General features: G+C 37.3%; 1 protein-coding gene across 42 annotated transcripts in view; it reads right to left on the bottom strand.

Moving 5' to 3' along the window:
* ZBTB20 (zinc finger and BTB domain containing 20) overlaps positions 1 to 25582 on the bottom strand; it is a 1002935-nt gene that overhangs the window by 652212 nt on the left and 325141 nt on the right. The window lies entirely within an intron of this gene.

Here is a 25582-nt window from a genome sequence, read left to right as displayed (position 1 = left end):
AAAAACTGAAAACAAATAAAATAATTTAAAAATGAAAAAAAAGAAATTAAAAAAGAGAGAGAGAAAAGGCTACCAGCCAAAACCAAAGTAGAGAGTGTTGGTGCATGATTTTCTGTTTGCAGATGACTGTGAACTCAATGCAGCCTCTGAAGCTGAGATGCAACAAAATATGGATCAATTCTCTGCTGACTATCATAATTTTGGCCTAACAATTAACACCAAGCAAACACAGTTGCTCCATTAGTCACCACCATTCAATCCATATGTGGAGCCATTGGTTACAGCAAATGAAGAAGTTTTGAATGCTATGAATAAGTTCACTTACTTTGGTAGTACACTTTCCAGTGATGTACATATTGATAATGACTATGTACATGATGATAATACACACACTGTCAGCACTAGCTTAATGTTTGGGAGACTCTGAAGGAAAGCATAGGAAAAAAGAGGTATTAGACTGACTACCAAACTGAAGGTCTATAGAGTCGTTGTGCTGACCTCATTGTCATATGCCTGTGAAACATGGACAGTTTACCAGACCCATGCCAGGAAACTGAATAGCTTCCATTTGAACTGTCTTAGGAAGATTCTGAAGATCACCTAGTAAGATAAAGTAACAGACACTGAGGTCCTTACTCAAGTTAAACTGTCAAGCATTTAAACTATGCTTCAGAGAGTGCAACTCCAACAGGTGGGCCACACTGTCCGAATGCAAAACATATGCTTACCAAAAAGACTATTTTACAGAGAACTCACAAAGGGCAGACGATCACATGGTGGTGAGAAAAGGTGATACAAGGAAACTCAAGTTCTCTCTCAAGACTTTGGAATTGACTGTGTGACATCACACTAGTACAGGACCACTCAGCATGGCGTGCCCACAGCAGAGAAGGTGTTGTGCTCTATGAGCAAAGCAGAATTGAAACAGCTCAAAGTAAGTGAATGATGTATAAATTTAGAGTATCCACCCCAAATGTTCACGTGGACTATGTGTGTCCAATCTGTGGGAGAGCATTCCAAGGTCATATTGGCCTGATCAGTCACAGTTGGACACACTGAAGTTTGACTTTCTCATACTGATGTCATTTTGGTCCCCTTTGAGAACAAAGGGCAAAACATTTATCTATCTATCTATCTATCTATCTATCTATCTATCTATCTATCTATCTACCTATCTATTTATCTATTTATCTCCTCCAACTACCCTAATACTGAGAAAGGTCTCATGAATTATAAATATCATCTTTCCATGCAGGAATATAAACAGTTCAACTTTAATAAGTCCCTTATGATTTCTCTTTCCTCTTTATTTTTTCATGCTTCTCTTGATTCTTGTATTTGAAAGTCAAATTTTCTATTCAGCTCTGGTCTTTTCATCAAGAATGCTTCAAAGTCCTCTATTTCATTGAATATCCTTTTTTTCCCCTGAAGAATTACACTCAGTTTGGCTGCGTAGGTTTTAATCCTAGCTCCTTTGACCTCTAGAATGTCATATTCCAAGCCCTTTAATCCCTTAATGTAGAAGCTGTTAGATCTTGTATTATCCTGATTTCATTTTCACAATACTCAAATTGTTTCTTTCTGGCTGCTTGCAATATTTTCTCCTTGACCTGGGAACTCTGAAATTTGGTTAAATTATTCCTAGGAGTTTTCCCTTTAGGACTTCTCTGCAGAGGCAATTAGTGGATTTTTTCAATTTCTATTTTACCCTCTGCTTCTAGAATATCAGGACAGTTTTCCTTAATAATTTCTCGAAAGATGATGTCTAGGCTCTTTTTTTTGATCATTGCATTTGGGTAGCCTAATAATTTTAAAATTACCTTTCCTGGATTTATCTTCTATGTCTAAGGTTTTTCCGATGAGAAATTTTACATTTTCTTCTATTTTTTCATTCTTTTGGTTCTGTTTTATAATTTCTTGATTTCTTACCAAGTCATTAGCTTCCATTTGCTCCACTCCAATTTTGAAGGACTTATTTTATTCTGTGAGCTTTTGGACCTCCTTTTTCATTTGGCTAATTATGCTTTTTAAGGCATTCTTCTCTGCATTGGCTTTTTGGACTTCTTTGGTCATTTTGGTTAGTCTATTTTTTATGGTGTTATTTTGTTCAGTATTTTTGGGGGTCTCCTTTAGCAAGCTGTTGACTCATTTTTCATGATTTTCTTGCATCACTCTCATTTCTCTTCCCAATATTTTCTCTCCTTCTCTTACTTGATTTTCAAAATCCTTTTTGAGGTCTTCCATGGCCTGAGATCAATTCATGTTTTTCTTGGAAGCTTTGAATGTAGGAGGATTGACTTTGTTGTATGTTTCGTATACGTGTTTTGCTATGTTTGTATGTTTTGATCTTCTTTGTCACCAAAATAAAATTCTGTAGTCTGAGTTCTTTCATGATGTTTACTCATCTTCCCAGATAAATACTTGACTTTCTAACTTTTTATCACGGTAGGCCTCTGCTTCTAGTATGGATGGGGTGGGTGTACTGTCCCAGGCTTCAGGGATTTTGTATCAGTCGCTCGATATCCCACCGTCTGTTGGCCCCAAGCTCTGGAAGCAGCTTCTGGTGCCCCTGCCACAGGCCACTGGTGCCACCATCACTACCCCCACCACCCTGGACCTGGATCCAGACCAGCCAGATCAAGCATCCCTCTATTACCCAGGTCCCACGGCATTTTCCCACTGATCTTTTCGGCATTGTGGTTTGAGAAGTCTGGAAACTGCCACAGGTGCCAATGATTCAGTTCCCTGAGGCCTGCTCTGGCCTGTCTGTGCTGGTGCAGACTGTGCTGGACTGCCCTCTGCTCCCTGTCCAGTGCAACAGACCCTTCCTCTCGACTTTCTGGGTTGTCTTGGGCTGGGAATTTATTTTACTCTGTCATTTTGTGGGTTCTGTAGCTCTAGAATTTGTTTAGAGTCATTTTTACAGGTTTTTGGAGGGCTTTGGGGGAGAGCTAAGGAAGTCCTTGCTTTTAGTCTGCCATCCTGGCTCTACCCCACTTTAATCAATACTACTGATGATGAAAATAAGTGGTCAGACTTTTGAGCTCCTAAGAAAATAGGGACTACAGTCAAATGAAGTTATTAAGTTTTATAATCTGTATAATGGATCCAAAAGGAAAGCATGTGGAAAACACTCAAAAAACAGTTTTCCAGAAGCTTTTTCTTTCTTTCTTTCTTTCCTTCCTCCCTCTTTCCCTTCTTTTCTTTCTATCCCCCTCCTTCTTTCCTTCTTTTTGTCCCTCATTCTTTCCTTCCCTTTCTTTTTTCTTTTCTTACTTCCTTCTCTCTATTCATACATCTGTACTTACCTTTCTTCTTTTTCTCTATTCACACATCTATACCTTCATTCTTTCTTTCCTTCCTTTTTTCCTTCCTTCCATTTTTCCTTCCTTCTCTCTATTCACACATCCAAAACCCTAGTTCAGAGCCTCATGACTTCTCTCCTGAACTATAGCAATAGCTTTTTGGTCTCCTTCCTTCTTTCTTTCCTTTTTTCCTTCCTTTTTTCCTTCCTCACTTCCTTCCTTCCTAATTGAACTGCTCCCCCAGCACCTGCTATAGTCTTTTGGTACTTGGAATCCAAGGAAGAACTCCAACTTCACCCTGGCATGTGTGGCACAAATGCAGTAACACAGCATGGTTCAGTAAGTTAACGTTAAGCACCTAACTCTGTGCAATGCACCCTGTGGACTTCTGGTAAATACATGTTGACTATCTAACTACTGAAGTGATTAAACCCAGAGCATCCTTCCACCAAAGTGAAAACAATCAACCCAAACCCCCCTTTTTTTTTCTTTCGGGAAGTGTAACAGCTGATTAGGGAGTAACTGGCCATGGAACAACAAAGCAAGACAAAAAAAATCATTAAAAGGAATTAAAGAAAGAAGATGAAGAAGAAGGGGAAATGAACACAGGAAAAACAATTAGCTGAAGCGTTACGCAAAAGTCTGTAATATTATCTAGACTGACAGCACAGCCATTGTTAGGGCTGCCAGAGCACTGCGTGTTTGCTATATCACCCGAGGTCCTAGGAGAATAATAAACTAAGCAGATTAGACTTAGAGTGATGCCTTCGTGCTACCACTACCTCCACACAACACGCACACTGTTCTGTGTTTCAGAACACATGCAGGCAGGTAAACCCAGAAAATGGGTACTCCATGTTGGCAGGAGGGGAACAGGCTGCCAACAAACAGGGCCTGTTTATTATTTAACAGTTGGTACTGCTAGAGGCCTGGCACTGCTATAGAGCAATCTCTGTTTCGGTGCAAGTAAGCCTGATTATGAGAGTGTGTGAGCCAAATCATGTTTACCATAGTCTGTAAGAACCTCAATGCCCCCAACAGACATGGAAATTCTTACAATAGCTCCTGTCCAAATAGAAAATCATTCCTGAGATGGAAGTAAAGAGTTCATTGTACATTTTCTCAGCCTCAGCAAACTATAAAGGTATCAAAATCTTGTCTTAACGATTTAGTTTCCACACTGTGTGCATGCCTTGACCTTTTCCCTCAACCCTGATCTCCCACCCCTTTTGGGATCCATCTTTGCTAAGGGATAGATCCTCCCAGTTTGAAGCCCTCTGCATTCAGTCATTTCTCTTAGAGGCTCCTTTCTTAGAGACTCAAACGAGCCAAGTAACATTTGAATCACCCTTCACCTACAGCTGACATTAAATGTTTACTCTTTGGCTGCAGAGCAAAGGGCTGTGTTGCCCTGAGATAGATACCTCCTCTTTCTCCCAGGCCAGGATGGACCCTGAATCAAATCTCTTTCTTGCCAACATGGGCCACAGGCGGATGCTTTCCTACAAATTCAATCAGCATGATAATGGACTATTATCACAAGAGTAGACCTTAATGACAAAGAGCTCAGCTTGGATGGTCACCCCATTAACTTCAATTTGATTACTCTGCCCCAGCAGAACACTTGCCTTCACAACCACAGATGGCACCAGACCAATATGAAGTCCATGCAGAAACAAGTAATCTTGGCTGATCCATTTTAAGAATGTTAAATTTGATTGTAAAATATAAAAATTAATAATGCAAAAATAATATAAAATTAGAAGTTGGAATATGCTTAGCTAAGAAAGGTACTAACTGAAATGTGTAAATTAACCAGATTAGGGCACATTAGCCAATCAAGATATATATGCAATGTGGAGCCTTTCAGAAAGACAAGAAAAATATCAGTTTCACCATTGTAACTCATTCACCTTGAAATTTAGTACATATGGACATTTTTTTGAGGTGAAAAGAGCTTGGCCTTTGTCACCATGAACAATTGAACTGTTTACAGTTCTTTACATTCCTGACAAAAATCAGGCTCAACATAACCTTGGACAATATTTTGAGCCTGAATTTTGCCTTTGGCACATAGATTCCTCTGTGACCAAGAGCAAATCAGTGTACCTCTTAGCACTTCCATTTTTCTCTCCATGTTAGGGTAAACACAAAAAGAATATGTCTTCCTCAGTGATGTTTTTATTAAATAACATTTCTTTATAGATAAAGAACTTTCATAATATCCTAATTATTATGTGGAAGTGTCAAAACCTTCCTTTTCCATATAACTTTAAAATTTTACATGGGACTTACAGTGTCTAATATATGTCTAATACAGTGTCTAATATATGTTAAAATTACATTTTTAATATAAATAAAAAACTTGTTCTAATATAAACATGTAAGTATTCATGTATGCATACATATGTATGTACATTTACATCATTGGAGCAAGCTCCCAAATCAATGATACCACAGAATGATTTAAGTAAATGAGTTTTTTTGTGTGTAAACATATATAGAAATATATGTAAATGAAAGTAAACCACAACAATGGCAACCATGAAACACATAAATCATGAAAGAACTTCCTTACCAGGCCCTAGCTTCATCAGCGGTTCTATTTAATCACTTCCCCCATCACTCAAGACATAGAATCTAAGTAAACAGAAAGCTTTGAACTCAATGAAATACAGCTCTGTTACAATAACAAAGGAAGTTAATTCTAAACTCTTGTACACCCTCATAGCATCTAACCCATAACAAAGTGCAAATGAAACATTCCAAAGCCCAGTAGCATAGTGTTCAATCTGGTCATATAGGTCATGAACAGAGTATAATTAAATCCATCACCCAAATAGTTATGATGCCTGGTACTCAAAATCAGTAGACTAAATTGTGTTTCTGGTAACATTTGAAGTGAGAGAGAAAACAGAAAAGTAATATTTGTCACTTGTTAGTACCACCTTATAAGTAAGAGATATAGTTGAAAGATCTCTGGCTTTAGAATCAACATTGGTTTAAATCTCACCTTTGACATTGATTTCCTGTATAAAAATTGAGAAAGTCACCAAATCTTCCTGGATCTCATTTTTCTCATTTGTAAAAGAGAGTCAGATAATATAGCCTTTGGGGATTCATCTGTCCACAAGGTTATGATCCTAAGATTCTGTGACGATGTTCACTACTATCTGGCCTCCATTTAAATTATTTATTAAACACTATGTTTATATTGATGCTTTTGTTTTGAATTCACATTTATCTCTGAATATATTCCTTTCCCCTCTCCTAATCATCAGGGCATTCCCTCCTACAGATTTATTTTTAAAGAGAAAAAAACAAAAAATCCAGCAAAACTAATCAACATATCAACTATGTCTGACAGTATTATGCAATATTCTACATTTTTAGTTCTCCAATTGCACAATAAAGAGGATATTAATTCACTTTTTTTCAACTTTTCTCTAGGGTCAAGTTTGGTCATTATAACTATACAGCGTTCAGGTTGCTTCAATTTAACATATACATACGTACATATATACATCTATAAATACACAGAGTCTCTAATGTTCACTAGGACAGTATAATGAGTCAATGAGCAAGTATTTATTAAGCACCTACCATGTGCCAGGTACTATACCAAGTGCTAGAGATGCAGGTACAAAGAATGAAATAACTCTGATGTTCAAGGAATTTACATTCTAATTGAAGATGCTACAAATATACATAGAAGTATATACAGAAGGAAAATAAAGAGAATAAATTCAAATCAATACACAGAAGTTAAATACAGGCTAATTTGGGAGGTAGGACACTAGCATTTGGAAAGATTAAGAAAACCTTCATGTAAAAAGTGGTGCTTGAGCTATATCTTGAAGGAAGAGAGGAATTCTGAAGTTAGGTGAGAACAGGGTCCATTGTAGGAATGGGGGACTGTCAGTGCCAAAGGCTCTAGGACAGAAGCTAGATTGTAATGTAGGAGGAACAAAGAAAAGGTCATTTTGGCTGGATGGGAGAGTGCAGGAGGGAAGTAATTGGTTGGGGTCATATTTTAAAAGACCTTAAAAGTTAAATGGATGAGTTTACTTTTAATTGTAAAGGCAAAAGTAATGAGAATTAATTGAGTAGGGGAGTGACATCGTCAGATCTACGTCTAAAGAAAATCACTCTGGCATCAGTGAAGAGGATGGGATGAAATGAGCATATATCAGAATCCAGGAAACTAATTAAGAAGACATTGCAAAGATCTACACTGGCGATAATGAGAGCTGCTCAGGCAGTGGCCCTATGAGAAGAGAGAAGGGTTCAGATGTGAAAGATACTATGGAAGAAGGACCACCAAAATTTGTCAACTGATTATATGTGAAGTGAGGGAAAGTGAGGAGATATAGATAAGATTGAAGTTATAAACCTAAAAAAATGAGGAAATGGTGATGCCTTTGACAGAAAGAAAAGTTTGGAAAAGAGGTGGGCTTTCAGGAAAAAAGTCATGAATTCCTTTTGAGACATGTGCTTCCAAGACAATAAGCAATTTGTGACTAGGAATTGGAGCTCAGGGGCTGGATCTATAGATCTATAAATATTCTATGTCAAGATGATAATTAAACATTACTAAGGGAAAGTAGAAAAAGAAAAAAAAAAGAGCCCTTGAACACCAATTCAGAGAGTATGTACGATATGGATAAGAAGCCATGAACAGAATGAGGAAAGAGCAGTGTATGCAAAAAAAAAAAAAAATGCAAAGAGATTATGTAGCTTGAGAGGGTGAACAGCAGTGACAAACAGAGTAGATAGGTCAGGGAGGATAAGGACTGAGAAAAGATCTTCAGAGCTGGCAATTAAGAGATTAAATAGTCATCTTCATAGTGAAACAGTTGTGGCATGAGCTATATTAATTCTCAAGATTAGGAAAACATTTCCTCTATCAAGGACATATTATCAGTTAAGGAAAGAATTGGGAAGATGTCTATCATAAGGTGTATATATATATATATATATATATATATTTGTAGATCAGAGCTAGAATCTATCAAGGTGTGTGTGTGTGCGTGTGTACAGCAATCTGTTCTTAAATATCCACTTAAACATCCAAAGTGATTAGGAGGTGATCTGGATAACTGAATGATCTGGTTACTAGAACTACTACGTGGATCTCAGAGTTATTATACCTGACACTAAGTGCCATCACTGTAGACACAGAAGGGGCAGGATGTTGGGTTGCACATACCTCAGTTTTTGTTTCTATTTTAAATAAATTCTTCACATTACTTTTCTTGTCATGTGCCAATGAGAATAAGAAACCTAAAATAGTTATTACTTGATTGTTTGGATAAATGGGAATTTAAAAATTTGACCTTGAATGGGGATAAAGTTTGGTTATAGAGATCCTCATATGCATCACCTTTTGATGGTACTAAATTCTGGATAAATTCTGGATAAATTCTGGATAAATGGTAATTTTAAAATTACATCTGAAATCTTACAAATAAAACATATCAAAAATTGAGAAATACGGTTCTAGATAGTGAAAATACTGAAGTAGGTTTACCAGATTTACTTGCAGCAAAAATGTTCCTAATTGGTGTCAAGGAAAAATTGTGACATAGGTGAAGGATCTGACCTCTCCTACCATATAACTCTAGATCTCCCTTTCATTCCTAATTCCTCTCTCCTAATTCTGATTATTCTTGCTAAGAACTTAGCTTTAGAACAGCTTTCTCAGATGAACTTCTTGAGAACTAAAATGGCTTCAAGAGGAAAAGAAATTAAATTATAATGGTAAAGTGGTAAGCAATAAAGACTGTTTGCTTATTTGTTTTTTGGTTGCTGTTGATGGTGTGGTGGGGAGCTTTGTCTAACACCTACTGGCACCACAATAGATAGATGAAGTTTGTTAGATTTCCAGGGTTAATAACAATGATGTTAGAAAATTTATCTTGAAGGCTGTACATCATAGAAAAAGTGGCTATTTGTATTGGTAAAAAAAAAGTTGTTGGAGTGAGTGGATATATGAGTATGTTTGAAAGAAACAGACAGAGAAACAGACAGAGAGAGACAGAGATAGGGAAAGAGATAGGGAAAGCTAATTTCTTTAGTACCACCAAAAATAAGGTGATGCATATGACTATTTCTATAACCAAACCTTATCCCCATTCAAGGTCAAAATTTAAATTTTAAATATTTGTAATGGAATTTGTAATATATTATGCAATTCTATGACTTTTAGTAAAAACTATAACACAAAGACAATGAGGCAAAGCTGAGGGAGTAAGGGACTAGAAGCCGGGGAAACTTGGTTCCACATTCTGGCTCTAATCCTTCCTGGCCATGTGACTCTGAACAGCTCACCACAACCTCTGTTAGACTCTGTTTCCTCATCTATAAAATGAATAAGTTGGACTAAATTACTTTTAAGATCCCTTCCTCTCAAGCTATAGACTACCTCACAGGGTTCTTGTGAGCAAAGCACTTTTAATCCTTAAAATATGACCTAAATCTGTGATTATTATAACTGATCATTCAGGGGCAGCATTATAGACATCAATTATTATAGTACCTCCCAGCTGTAAATCTACAATCCCATGAAAACACAAGGTGCTAGGAATGTGCCCAGGATTATTTGTCCCTACAATGAATGGTTTCAATAGTCCTTTGCTTTTTGAGTTCTAATTCTTGTATCTGTTTTAATATGTCTTTTTTTAAAAAATCCTCATTCATGTTGAACCCTCAGCTCTTCTTTTTGATGTCATTAGTGTACCTGCTAAGGGTCAGGGAACAAAATACCAAGTTCATTAGAAATGAGGTCTAAAATAAGAGTTAAAACTTTCTGCATGAAGAGCTAAAGGTACCACATCACACCTATCAGACTGGCAAACATGAGAGAACAGGAAGATGATAAACGTTGGAGAGGATGTGGGAGAACTGGAACACTAATACATTGTTGGTGGAGCTGTGAGCTGATCCAACCATTCTGGAGAGCAATTTGGAACTATGCCCAAAGGGGCTACAAAAAATATGCATACACTTTGACCCAGCAATATTGCTTCTAGGACCATATCCCCAAGAGATCATAAAAATAGGAAAGGGTCCCACATGTACAAAAATATTTATAGCAGCACTCTTTGTGGTGGCCAAAAACTGGAAATCAAGGGGATGTCCATCAATTGGGGAATGGTTGAATAAATTATGGTATATGAATGTAATGGAATACTACTGTACCATAAGAAATGATGAACAGGAAGACTTCAGAGAGGCCTAGAAGGACTTATATGATCTGATGCTGAGCAAAAGGAGCAGAGCCAGGAGAACCTTGTGCACAGCAACAACCACAGTGTGCGAGAGCTTTTTCTGGTAGACTTGAATCTTCATAGCAATTCAAGGACTTAAAAAAATTCCCAATGGTCTTTTAAGGTAAAATGCCTTCAACATCCAGAGAAAGAACTATGGGATTCAATCACAGAGTATAGCAGTTCATTTTTGTGTGTGTGTGTATTAAAAAAAAAAATGAAGAGCTAAAGAGCATCAACATTTTTAAGCTCAACAGTGTCTGTTGTCCACATGTCCAGTTTCTTGAGCGGCTTCTGGAAAACTTGTGGAATAGAAAACCTCTGGAAAAAATGAGAGGTCCATCTAACAAGATAGTTCTTTTTCTATGCAACAATATGCCCACTCTTTTTCAAGCATCTCTTCAAAAACCTTCTTTTTTGATACCCTTCAATGAATTAATATGTCAAGAAGCTTCCTCTCTTCTACCTCAATTTTGTCAGACTTTTCCTTCAGTTTAAACGCTAAAACCCCAAAAGAGAATGTATATCTTCATGTATAAAGTACAGTTAGAACTATTTCGATGTTAAAGTAATAACAATATATGGGGGTGGTTTATGAGGTAAAATCCAGCAGAAATTATTATGGTTGCCTGAGACTCTTTATAATTGGTCAGAGATTATCTCTGGATGACATTTATGTAGCCTTTCATGCTTTTGCAAAGCACTTCATACTATTTGACACCTGTATCAGCAAGAACCCCAACCTGCACAGGAGGGCCTGCTGCACAGGTTCTTAGATCTGCTTGTCTAGAAGGAAAGCAACTTTTGAGGGGTCAACAATAATTGTAATCAAGCACATATATCATCCATTTAGTTCAGGGGAAAAAGTCAACACCCTGAACTTCAGGGAAAATGCAAACAGGAAAACAAAGATCAACCAACAGACAGGGTTTCCAATTGTCTGACCTTTACATACATACATAGTTACCAGAAGGAGAAGCACCAACATCTGAGTTTTCAAAGCCTGAGGGCTCCTTAGCGGCTGCCCAGAGTCTTGCCTGACCAAACAAACACAATGAGTAAGCCCCAAAGTAAAACCTCATCTCAGAATATTTATACATTTTTCAGAGCCAGAACCCTTGAGAACCAATGCCTCATTAGAAAATTAACAAAAGATGTGGGCCTTCCCTACTCAAGCTTCTCTTAATGGGCAGGCCTATTAATATGTGGGGAAGATCTTCAACTCTCATAATTACCACTACAACACTCCCCTGAAACATAATATTTATTATCATTGTTATCCATAGTTTGCAGAAAAGAATATGAAGGGTGACTGGACTCATACCACTTGCTTTAGGGAAAGTCAGGATTGGAACTCAAAGCCCCATATTGTTTATTCTATTGAGTAGACTACTATGTGCATCATGAAAAGAGAGGGCACAATTCAGGGGACTACAGTAATCACTAGATATCCATCCTATTCTGTGGAGGACAGTAATCTTGGAGGGGTGAGTTAAAGGCAGCCTTTGATGATAGAAGCACAATGGTATTATGTTGACTTGGCCAGACCATCCTGAAGCAGCAGGATGAAGCACAACCTGGTTGTAATAAAGAGCTGGGAGGAGTTCTATTACGGTCATGGCTCTTTGGAGTTCCTTTTCTTCTGTGTAAGTTCTCTTTAACTGACATCTGTTGGTCCAATGAGATTCCCAGAAAGTCTGTCTTATATGAGGGCCTGTACTTTGTGGGATGATTGTAGAATTTCCAGTTGTCTGTCTAAAACTTCAGGTCACTTGGAAATTTGAGTGCAGTAGTCACTGGAGAAACCAGATGACAAGAAGAATGTCCACAAACTGGCATCTGCTCCTTGTCCCCTACCAAAGTCTCCTCTTCAGCCAGAATCTCAGAAAAATGATGATAAAGCCGAAAGGAGAATCCATAAGTGTAGATGTGACCCTTTCAAAGGTTTTGCTCTCTGATGCTCACTCAACTAGATATCCAGTCCAATATAGGAGAAAAAAATCATAATGGCTCACAATTATATAGTACTTTATGGTTTCCTTGGTACTTTCCTCACAAAAGCCCTGTAAAGTGGGTCATACATGGTATGGTATATGCCCATTTTATAGTATACACATTTTATAAATGAAGAAATGGCAATCAGAGAAGTTAAACAGCTTGCCTATTTGCAAAGCTGCTCTAAGAGTTGGGATCTGAACCCAGGCATACTACAGGTCCACAGTTCTTCCCATTCATTAATATGACACAAAGCCTACCAATTCAGCTCTACGAAGAAAAGTCTGGCTGACATAACAAAGTGGCTCTCTTTAATTTAAAAACACACAAGGCAACAACAAACATAAAGGTTTCCTGATCCAGGCTCAGGGAAATGACTGTCAGGGGAAGGGAATCAGTGGGACTCAGGCAGGGTGGTAGGGAAGAGAGTTGAGACAAAATTGGTGCTGGTCGATACAATCCACCACTGCACAGAGACTCAATTGAAGAGGGAGGTTGCCATCCTCCTCATTGGAAGCTTTCCTCAGCACCCTGTAGGAGACAAAGATCTCCCACTGTTGCTTCCTCATTTGAGGAACAGCAGGAGAAGGCAGGAGACCCTTTGCCAAATGAACCCCTTCCTGACAGCTGCAGGGAAATGTGTTTATGCCATAGGGTCCCTTAGAAAATTGTCCCTAAATGACTGATGTTCAGTCAGCCAACAAAGAACAAGCTCCCAGTGGAAAAATTATATTGGGACGGAGGAAGGAGTATATAAAACACCAAACTCCATGATCTTTTCCACTAGTCCTTTCCTCTGTAATAGCTATTACAACTAACCTTTTTATATGGCTTTAAGGTACCTAACTAACATCATCTGATGTTATCTTCACAACAACCCTGGGAGTTGGGTGCTATTGTTAACCCCATTTTACAGATGAAGAAACTTAGGGAGGTGGCAGTTAAGTGACTTGTTCCAGGTCACATAATTAGTAAGTATCTGAAACTGGATTTGAACTCAGATCTTCCTGACTCCAAATCTAATCCTCCATCCACCATGAACCTAGTTGACTCTTCAAACCATTTTGTTCCTATATATAATCTACTAAAAAGAGCATTAGAACATGAGTCAGGAGGCTTGGAGTTGAGTCCTGGTTGCTCTACTAACTAATTGTATAACCTTGAACAAATCTCTAGTTTTTTGGGTCCCTTTCCTCCTGGATAAAATAAGGTGGTCGGACCAGATGGTCCTGAATAGCTCTCAAACACTGTGCTCTAAATCAAGCAGGAGGGCATTTGTGATTGCATTCTTTAAAAGGAGAGAGTTCAGAAACCACAAAATATCTGTGCTGGCATTACACAGATGTTCCCAAGATGGAAATACCCCCCTCTGAAAAAGAAGCAGCGGATACCAATGAGGATAAGTAAGAGAAAATCATTCAGGGATGGAGAGCTCTGTTCAAGATGATATTCTTGGGCTATATGTAAGGGTACAGGAAGTTTCTGGATTCTGTACTGGGGTAATGATAATCCACCATGTGGTGTGTTATCTGATGATGTATTTATCAAAAAAAAACTAATAAAAAGAAAATTAAAAAAGATACAATAATTGTTACTGCACTACACCCTAATGAATTATTGTGTTCAAGGTTCCTACAAAAAAAGTAATATTATACTCGGCTTATGTTTTAATTGATTTATTAATATTTTATCACAGGAATGTAATTTAAGCTCCTCATGATTTAGATCTCATAAACCTTTAGCATTTTGCAAATTCAAATTCCAATTTAAAGCCAGGGCGAGCAATTAACTTTTCTATCATCTTGTCAGGGGAGAAGGTTCGTGTTTAATTTGAGACAAAGTGACAGAAATATATATATACACTGTATGTATTACTCCAATTTAATTTATGAGTCAGCACCATCCACCTTCAAAATGTAGATTTAATAGAAGGGGAGGGGGAAAAGGCCCTGCTGTCATGGCAGAGCTGTGATATCTGTCCTGAATTTCCTATGAAAAAATGTTCCTGGTTTATTGAGATACCCGGATAGATTGATTGCAGGTCTATTTTCAATTCTTTTGTTTTAATTTCCATTCACTTATCACTTTCTCATATAGGGCATATTCTCTCGAATGTCACCAAGTCTCTCCCTGCCAGTTTTAAAGAGGGCTGACACTCCAGAAGCTCAGCTCAACTATAGAAAACACAGCTTAGAGCTTATTCTCCTTCCCCCCTCCCCCACCCTAATCAATTCCATACCCCAAACATTTAGGTGAGTTCTCTAATTTAAACCTAAATAACATACATGATAAACAATCTGAACCATTTTATTTCTTAGTGACCCTACTACTGGACATTTCATGTTTATTGTAGAATAAGGAGACATGAGTGCAAATTGCAAAAGAAATATGAAAAAAAATGTTCCTTTACTATGAAGGCTATCTATCACAAATTGGGAATAGGTTACTGAGGGAGGTTATGGAATCCCTCTGAAAGCTACAGTCCTATAATTCACCAAAGCAGCACAATGCTCTATGCTAATGAGATGAGTAACATGACATCTCCTCCCTGGTTCAATCAAAGTGAAGCAATTTACATCTCAAACCATTTCTCTCATCAGTGGGACATATAAAGTATAGAACAGAGAGAGGAACAGCAAAAATGCATGTTTATGCAGCACCAGCCAAATCCCCACTCTCTCTCTCTCTCTTTTTTCTTTTCATCCATTTCTTCCCCCACCCTCCTTCTCTAGGGTGGCCATCACAATTAAGATTCACAGAAAGCCCAAAGTGAGAAAAAGGCAGTACTGGTGTCCTTGGCTTCTTCTCCATACTGACTACCATTTTCCACCACTTTCTTCGGTCATGGTAGAATTGGTAGGCACAGAACTAGAGTGCTGAGCCAACTCCTTTGTTCCTTTTTGAAACAGAATCAGTTTCTCTTTATTGGTCAGAGGGAGCGATGGAAAGACAGGGTTACTGGGGGAAATACATAGTAGGCAACAAAATAATTCTTTTTTAACCCACACATTTTTTTCCTAGGGATATGATATGTTGTTATACAACGGAATGGTGCCCAATTACCAGAAACAAATGCTATTTTGGGTTAGTGTGAGGTCTTCACTTAAAAAAAAAAGTAGTTTACTACTAATCTATAATTAATAGCTACAGCTTAATCATCCTGGCCAATTTGCACTTGTGCACAATGCTGAAAATGGCAAACAATGCATTCATTGCACCTCCTGAAAGACACAATCATATTCCTGAAAAACGGTTGCAGGGAAGGGGGGTGGGGGAATGCTACTAGTCATAGCTCTTAGGCAGAGTACTGGATTATAGCAGAGGGGCTTAAATATGAGGTAAAAATGGTAATCGTATTCATCAAGTACACAAAGAAGTAAAAACAAGAAGCTGGAGATAATTCCTTTTACTGGACTCACTAAAATAACAATAACAGCTTGATGAAGAGAACATGATTGTCAAAAGCTTGTCCATTTTACATTTTCTTTTTACATTGTACAGTAAAAGGGAGCACCTGCAGCTTCTACATGTTGTGGGGTTTTTATGATATTAAACGAAATCATGGGGTACATTTGTTGTAGGAGCTCCGACGTTCAAATCTGAAGCACAAAATCCGTTCTATAAAGTTAAACTGGAGTCCAACTGTAAGCGATCCTTGATGACCACTGCAATGGACAAGGGTTTAGGCAATCCACCCCATTTATCTTTGCTTCGCGCCTGGATCCTTGTGTGAATTTTCACTCAAACTCATCAGATCTTTATCCTTCGGAAAATAAGGTAAAACAGGCTTCACTATCATACATATTTTTAGATAAATTACAGCAGGATATCTTGCAATTTCTTACTCTGTGGTATCCCCACTGCTGACAGACACCAGTCCACAACAGCATTGCTGCTGAGGGGTCCTCATACTTGTCTGAAAGACACTATTAACTGCACATCATGGACATTTGAAGTGCATAAGAAAACCATAAACTTAATTACTTTGGAGGACTGGTGTGATCTCACATGAAATTTGAGCTACTGTTATTAAAAATAGAGATTGCATTTACTTAATGCTTCTTACAGTAAACCAGTCCATTTTAAACTTTCAAGGTTGTGTAATGAGACAAAACAATGCTTTAAAAAAACAGAAATTGCCTGAAGAATTTATCAGCACAAGTGTTTCATGTGTCAAGAGAAGTATTTTTATTTTTTGGGAGGGGGGGTGTCAGCATCATGAGTTTAAAATAATCTAGAGTTTTTTGTACTGAATGTATATATATACATACATACATACATATATATGTATATATATACACACATAAGTTACTGTACATGCAGATTTTGGTTTGTGGGGGTCTCAGTTTACTTTTTACAGGGTTGTTTCTTGAGATATATAGCTATCAGTTGGCTTCCAAATGTTATTCAAATATTCTTAAAATATCTTTAGTATTCTGCACAGTATATAATGCGAGTGCCCTGAGTAAAAAACACAGAATCACCAAATTTCAGAATCAGAAGGGATCTCAAAGTCCATCTAGTGCAACTGATATCTGAAGTAGAATCTTCTCCCAATATTCCTTGGAAAAATCTTATAGTGATTTTTTCTTAAAGACTTCTATTGAGATAGAACCAAGCTACCCTGGAAAGCATCAATTGGTAAAGGCCTCTCTTCACATCAAATCCAAATCTGCCATACTATACCTTGCTCAGACCTCTGGGCCACCCTCTATTCCACATGACAGCACTTCATACAACTGAAGACATACAATGTCACTCCCTCTCTAAGTTCCCTCAACTCCAAGCCAAATTTCTGCAATTCCCTCAAGGGAACCATTTATTCTCTTGCCTACAGTCTCTCCTATCATCCTGATTGCCTTCTTCTGAGAGCACACACTAAGACTTGCGTAGTTAAATGAAAACTACTATTTCTCTCATAACCTATGTGAATAAAATCAAAGTGTTTGACACAGCCAAATATGCAAACTGTCCCACATATGATCATTTTTCACCATTCTGTTTTGCTCCAGCTTTAAATAGTCTAATATTTAGATACTTTTCTAGACATGAAACATGTCAAGAGGCTTCTTTCATTTGAATCATGGAAGACTAAGGGTTTGGGGCTGTTAGTGCATTCGTATGAATTTGTAACTTTCACTCTTATGCCCTTTCAAAAGACTGTTTCTGAAACATAGTGACGATAATAACTCATTTATCAGAGTAGGTTTACAAAATGCCTTCTTCACTAATTATTTCACCACCACCCCCAGGTTTTAGTTTCTTCATATATAAAATTAAGATTAGATTAGATTGGATTAGATGATCTCAAAGTTTAATTCTGATTCGAAATCCTATCGTCAAATGAGCATCATTATATCCTTTTATAAGTAAGGAAACTGAGGTACAGCAAAGTTAAGTAAAATGCCCACCATGGTCATGTAACTGGTGAGTTTCCACACTTCAAATTTTACCAAGGACAGTATCTGGTATTATGTCACTTGTAATAAGAGCATTTAGATTGAATAAACGTTTTACTACTGTGGAAAGCATGGAAATATTATAAAGTCAGAGGGCTAGAGATGGGGTAGGAGTTAGGCGGGAAGAATCTCCTCAAGTTCTGCCTCATGCACTGACCCCAGGCAACTTTTACCCAAAAATTCCAGACTAGTATTTATTCAAATATTAAGTACATTCCAAGGGTTTCTAAATTCTGAAAGTCCTGTCCATTTTCTTTGCAACCCTTGCTAGCATCAGTGGCTGCATAACAACTGCTTGTCTACTAGAGAATGTATGAAATAATCACTACTGATAATCAGGATTCCAGGAGCAGTGCAAGTAGACTAGATCCTCAAATAAGAGCTTGTTGGAGGAAAAATAGAACGATGAAGCATTTATATTTGCCATTTTAGCCAGGCTGTTTAATAGATTCAGTTAACCACGGAGCTGACAAAAAACAGTCCGTGCACTTGGAATGGAGAATGTACTGTTACATTTATTGCTCCAAGGCAAACAAAAGCTGAGGAAGAGAGGCAAAGGGAACAGAGACCAGAAGAGCCTTGGATGCCATTCCACTGGCGCTGCCACCTGTCACTTACGTAAGAAGATGCAATCACCCATCTGTCCAGGCTGGTGAATCATAAGGTCTCAGAAGCCATTTACTTACTACAAGAAAGCGACTCCCTAAGCACTTAAAAAAAGGACAGCCTGTGATAGCGGGATGGCGTGACCTTCTTGATTCTTCATCTGTTTACTTAAGGTTTTCTTCTCCTGTCCCATTCAGCTCTTGAAAAGGTAGAGAAAACAAATGTCCACAGCAACAATTTGATTGCAATAATGTTAATAATACATTTTTTCTCTTAACATCTCTCTGCCAGAGATTTCTAAGCACCCTGAAAGCATTAACTTACTTGATTTGGCTCCATTCCCCATGAATTAGAACCATTTTTAAAAATCATACTTTCATTTTCTGGTGGGAGAACACAGAAAGGCCCATGACTTGCCAAGGCCACATAACAAGGCTATGGCAAAGCTGGGACGAGAACCAAGGCCTCCTGACTCAACCAAAATATTTTCTCCTATTTTAAAAACAAAAGCAGCAAAGCCCTTCTCTTCCGGAAATAAATCTCTAACAAAACAATATTAAGGGAAACTAAGACAAGGCCTGGAATGACATCCTTTTTTTCATCATTCCTACTATTTGGGGTTTTTTGGTTTGGTTCACAATTTGCTGTTTTTGTTTTTACTAGAAAATGGCCTCATGTCTTAGAGGTAAACCATCATGTACTTTGACTAAAAGCAATCAGTCCACCTAGAATCATGAATTTGTATTTTCCTCCATAGATCACCAACCATCTTTACAGCCTTCCAAAAAATGTTGAATATTTTGCACATAAAGTCTCTCAAGACATAGTGGCTCAAAACGTGAATCACAAAGGAGAATTAATGAATCTACTGATCAATAAAAAAGTACTTCTTAAGACTATACTATATGCCAAACAGTTGTCAGGATGCAAACAGAAAATGTAAGACAGTCCCTGCTTTCAAGGAACTTACACTCCACTTTGAGGAGACAATATATAAAGAAAAGGAATCCTGAAAATCAAGGAACATTTAAAAGCTTTTTATCCAAACTGTGGCTCGATGATTTTATGTAAAATAGGGTGAGGAAAGACAATAAGCATTTACAAGAATCCAATATTTAACTTATTCCACGATCTCATAAATGTATTGCCTATCATCTGGGTTCATGTTAGTGTGATAGTGGACTATGTGATTTTTATCTATGTTACCCCAGAGATCCACTACAGAGGCTCTGCCCAACATTCTGGATCAATATCTTTGGGTTTTTAGATTTTGTCCTTTCCTTTCTCTATGTGAGTGGTCCACAACTTTTCCACAATCATACATCTCATTAGTGACATCAATTATATGCCTTTTAATGTAGATCACTATTAGAAATATGTTGAAACTTATTTATGTCCATCTTTCTATTACCGCAAGGTCACTCAAAACTTAGATTCCCTGGACATTATGGTGTTCTAAAATTTGCAACCATACAACACTACTAGGAGAAAAGTGGTTTTCTAAAAATGTATTTTTTCTACATGGGAGTAGCTTGGAATGAATGACAACACTGAAATTTCCCAAATATAATCCAGCTTGCTTTCTTCTTTCCTTCAATCCTAAGCCTAACTCATTGTTTATTTGCAATGCCTATCTGCTACATATGTACTATGGTATTGATTTAATGGACTGGCCATCTAGCAACAAGTCCTAATTTGGATGAGTATTGTTAATCTATTTACTTTTTCCCTGTAAAGACTGTTGGGTCACTCTTGTTTGGTTAGTCATAGATCTTGTGGAGGAGATCCTACAATGTTTGGGGGTTTGAGGCAACTGCTATAATACTGGTACAATCCTCTGCCCCTCACCCCCACCAAATTCCCTTTAATTTATCATGTATATATTTCTGTGTGAATATAAACATACACACATATAAACACATATGTGTGTATATACCATTTCAGCAAAGCCACATTTATATTATATATATATATACACACATATGTGTGTGTACATATATATATATACACACATATATATATAGGAAGGTACATACTACCAAATATGTACATATATGTACGAGTAAACAATGTGTGTATATATGTATATATTACATATATAAACATTTATTTTTATATATGCAGACATTATAGACTTCCTCACATAATTTATATTATGTATACATATATATGTATATATAATATAACAAACTCAATGTGTGCATGTGTAGTGTACATAAGGTCTCTGATGGAATGAAAATTCCTTCAGGTCAGAGACTGTTTCAGTTTTACCTCTGGCTCCCCAGAACCTAGCACAGTACCTGGCACATAGTAGGTGCTTAATATTTGACTGAGCAAGTACCATCTATAAATAAGAACATTTGGAGGACCTCACTAATTCTAAGGAACTCTTCTTTCTCTCTGGATCCTGTGTAAGACCTTCCTTCTCCACTCCAGTGGAGAAGCCGCTCCAGTGGTCAGCATATGTCTCCCTGCTTTGGGCCTCATCTGGCTTTACTAATTAGAAGATAATTAAACAGAGTCTCATAGTGAATGTCTTTTTTGATTTTGAATATATAGATAGGACACTCCTTGTCAGAGGAATACCCTTGAGGCTGTGATTTGTTCTCTTAAGTAAAATCAGTTTGTATAATCAACAAATAATAAGCACACTTATCACCTCTTGTCCTCTTTTCTGCTAACCGTTGTCTTTACTGCTTGAAGTGGGAGAGACAGACATTTAGAAGAAAATTATTTTTTTGTTTTAATTCCATATATGAAACAACAGAAATCTATTATAATAGTGTTAATGTTGGACTTGATACCTTCCAAGGTCCCTTCCAATCCCATATCTATTATATTATAAATAAGGATAACCACACTTTTACAGTGTTTCATCATCATTAGGATATAAGAATTTGACTAATAAATGACTCATATACATGAACAGCCACTGCCATCCCCTGCCCTCTCTATACCCTTTTCTCATAATTTGGAACTACTTTAATTCAACTACAATATTCACCTCTGATACTATTCTGTGCCATACAAAATTTGGTGGAGTTTTGACAATTACAAAGTTAATTTGATCCACGTAAACAGAAAAGCCAGTTAGTTAATTTAGGCCTCTGACTGGGTTCTGGAGGATCCAAGCTAACTGGTTCAGCTGTTGACATTGATCAAATTAAATCAGTAATTGCCAAACCTCAACCTCACTTTGCACTTTGTGGATTCACCCTGGGCTTCACTTGGGGCCAAACCATCATGTTCTGGCTGTCCTAATGAAGTTGCATTTTCCTGCATAGATCATCAAATTTCATTACTGCCTTTCATAAAAAGCTGAATATTTGTCATAATAAAGTCTCAAAAAACATGTGTCTCAAAATGTGGCTTTGCTGAGATCAATGAATAAATGAGTGAAAAAGCATTTATTAAGGTTTTATTATATGCCAAGCACTACTATATGTCAAACATTATGCTAAGCTCTAGGGATACAAATAGGAAAAAAACAAACAAACAGAAATTCAGACTATTCTGAAGGAGTTTAAACTCAGAATATGAGATCCTGAAATAAAGTTAAAATCCTCTTTAAAAAGTTCAAAAGTAAAGCCAGTATACTGAAGGAATAAATCTGACCAAAATGTCCTATGTCCATAGGGATTCCTTCATGCTTGCTCTTAGAGGTCAAAACGAGGGTGTTGTTTTTGTTTCTGTCTTAAGCTCTTGTTTCAGGTTGGCTAATCAGGACGGAAGACACCTCAAAGACTGGCGGTTTATCTTCACCCACTATGGCTTATTACAGGAAGCTCTACCTCAGCCTTTTCAAATGAAGTCTCTCAAAGAGACAACTAAAGCAAAATATGACTCTTTTGGGAAGTGACCTCTGAACACAGTTCCCTCTGATCCAATCAGGTTTATAAAGTATTCAAAAGCAACTTTAGGTTCTTTGATCTTGACATTTATAGCCCCAAAAGAATGTGGTCCAAATGCATTCACTTTGCTATCTGATACGAACAGAATTTGAAAGTATAGCAATGATGGCAGGTTCTAGATGTTGAGAAGAACAGTAAACCTTAATTGATAGGACTACTTAGTCCCATCAAAAGCATTAAGAAAATATCCTAGATTTATTTTATTTTTGTAGGGGGAAGAGAAGAGTGGAAGGAAATTTGGAAGTAGTATTGCTGGAGGATAAGGTAGAAGAAGAAAACTACAAATTATCTGTTTGCTTTTCTTTTGCCTGAAAAACCAAGATATTAGTGGCAGATATGCTTCCACCTGCTGGCTCTATACATTCCTAAAACTGAAATTCCATATCTTAAAAATTGCAAATGTTATACTCAGCATTACTCAACATTCCTTTTCATGTTTATACAGGCTCATGTCAAGGATCCAGCAGCCCCAGGCATTCCACCACAAACCTCCACGTGTATGTCCACTGACATTGTCTCTATCCAATTCAATCCAATAAAATTAAATTAAGTTAAATAAAACAGTCCGCTTGAACCAGTTCACTCAGCATTTCCCATCTCTTATTGTGTTGTATCTCTTATCAGCTCTTATTTATTTAGCCAAGGCAAAAAAAAGTAAAGAAAAAAAGGTTTCCAGATTCAATTACATTTTTCCCTCCTGGTGTCCTATTTTGTAAGTACTGCTTTTTCTTTAAATAATGCTGTTCATGTCAACTGCCAAAAAAAATAAAAAAGGCAATCGTAACTCTATGAAAATACAAAGGTCTTAATAAAGAAACTCTTATTCCATAGGAGAGAGGATAGTTTACATTAGCTTACATTTTCATCTCCTCCCAAAGGTATTCAGGTAGGGACAACTAGGTTTTCCCTGGGCAATTGCCTCAGGGTCTTTAAGCTAAGGTCCTGTGGGGGAGGGGTGATTGGACAGTGACTCAGAGAGGGAGCTGGCTGGGTGGAAAAGGAGATAAATCTGCCTGCAGGTGCTAATAAACACCTAAGACTTATATAACACAAAAGGGAGGGATAACCTCTTCTCCCTTCCAAACAGAGGGAAGTATCCAGCTATATCCATACTGTCATGGCTTCTTTCCCTTTTCAAAGTTTCCCTTGATGTCCATTTTAACCGGTTTCACTTAAATAAAAATGCAAGGAGAGAAGTATGATGGAGTAGAATGGAAGATGAAGCCCCTAAGGTGATTTGTCCCAGGTTCAAGAAGTCTCTTTAGAGCCAGATAACACATCTTTTACTCTTGTGGGAGAAGGAGGAGGAAGAAATGAAAAGGTCTTTTATATCTAAACTGATCAGACAGGATTTTATGTATTTTATTTTGTTCTGAAAGACTATTTCCCCCTCCTCCTCCTTCTTACAGCAAGAAACTAAAGCATGTGCAACTCAATTTATCTACACCAGAAGGATGAAGTACTGAGTCAACACTGTTGGGACTTGAACCCATCTAAGTATATATTTCTCCATTGCCCATCACCATGGTATCTAGACCCTAAAACAAACGCTGAATAAAAACAAACACATATGTAGAAAGAACAATTCTCCAGTTTTCTCACCTTCTTAACTGCTTTTGGTGGTATGGTGAGAAATTATAGATGATTTTGTAGAATTTTAAGACTATTTCTTGTAGGGTGACAGGGAAATACTTAGTCTTAAGTGGGGAGGGGAGGGTTTCTACCACTTCTAATGGGAAAGATTAGGTCTCCACTGCAGTACTTCTATAATTGTCTTTTCCTTGGTCAACTCTTACCTCGTCCCCAAGGTATTTGACTTCATTTTGAGGAAATATACAATAAGATAATAAATTGCTTCCCAGCTTGGTACTTGATTTTAAGGTACGATCTATATTTATATTAGAGAGTAGGAACTGGACTTCTAATTTCATTGACACAGGAAACTATACCAAAAAGAAAGCACCTAGAGTGGTAATATCAAACTCAAATAGAAAGTTATCTCTGCAGGTCACATACTGATTTAGAATGCCAAAAATTAATGTTGTATTGTATTTTTTTCCCCAAATACACTTTAATCCAATTGGCTACAACTTTGACCTCTCAGGTTTACAGCATTGAGAGTAAATGCCTTGTTCAGACCCACACCCCAAGTACATTTCAGAGGTGGTATTTTAATCCATGCTCCTCCCACCAAGGCTAGATTTCAACTTCCAAGCTCTAAAGCCAGCTCTCTATTCACTATGACAGTATTTTTCATGTCTGTATTATAAATATTAATAGACTTCCAACAAGCCATTCCATACTCTACCAACTTCATTCGCATCTATTTCCAACACCATCAGATAGTGTATTAAAGTTTACATAGCACTTTCCTCATAACTCAGAAAAAAGGTATTACAAGTATTATTAACCCCAATTTACTAAAGGTCAAGAGAGGTTTAAGAAATATTAGAAATGTAACTTGAACACAAGATTTCAGACTCCAACTTCATTGTTATATGATGATATACTGCAAAGACCATCTCCCTCAAGTGATTCAAGAAGGCTATCCTACCTTTGTATTTAGGCAATTTCCCTAGCTGTCCTCTGTTCACTATTAAACATTAATCTGTTAGGAGTAAATTAACACCTGAGATTGTTTTCCAGGTGACCGTTAACGAAGAGGAACCAATACACTAGAAAGTTTTCACAAGAAAGAGAGAGATAGGTCAATATCATTTGGCAAGGTGGTACACTGGGAGACCTGGGCAAATGGAGTATATTATGAGAGAACTGGGCATGAGAAAGATAGAGAGTAGTCTCAAGATGGAAGGGGAGGTGGGAAAGTGCTAAAGAAACGATGATAGCTTTATAGTTTCACCTTAGGGTAAAGTTTGATAACCAATTCTTTTACTGAACAAAGAAGAGGTCTGGCACCATCAGGGAAACTAAAACCCAACTAAACAGAAAAGACTTCTAGGCCGTGACAGAAATAGCATACCTTATGTGAATACACATAGATAGTTCCCTTGAACTAAAGTAGTATAGGAATTAGGAAC

The sequence above is a fragment of the Notamacropus eugenii genome, chromosome 5 (assembly GCF_028372415.1).
Source record: "Notamacropus eugenii isolate mMacEug1 chromosome 5, mMacEug1.pri_v2, whole genome shotgun sequence".
NCBI classification, from domain to species: Eukaryota; Metazoa; Chordata; class Mammalia; order Diprotodontia; family Macropodidae; genus Notamacropus; species Notamacropus eugenii.
The sequence above is the reverse complement of the archived record's forward strand: the minus strand, read 5'-3'. Positions and strand labels throughout refer to the sequence as shown.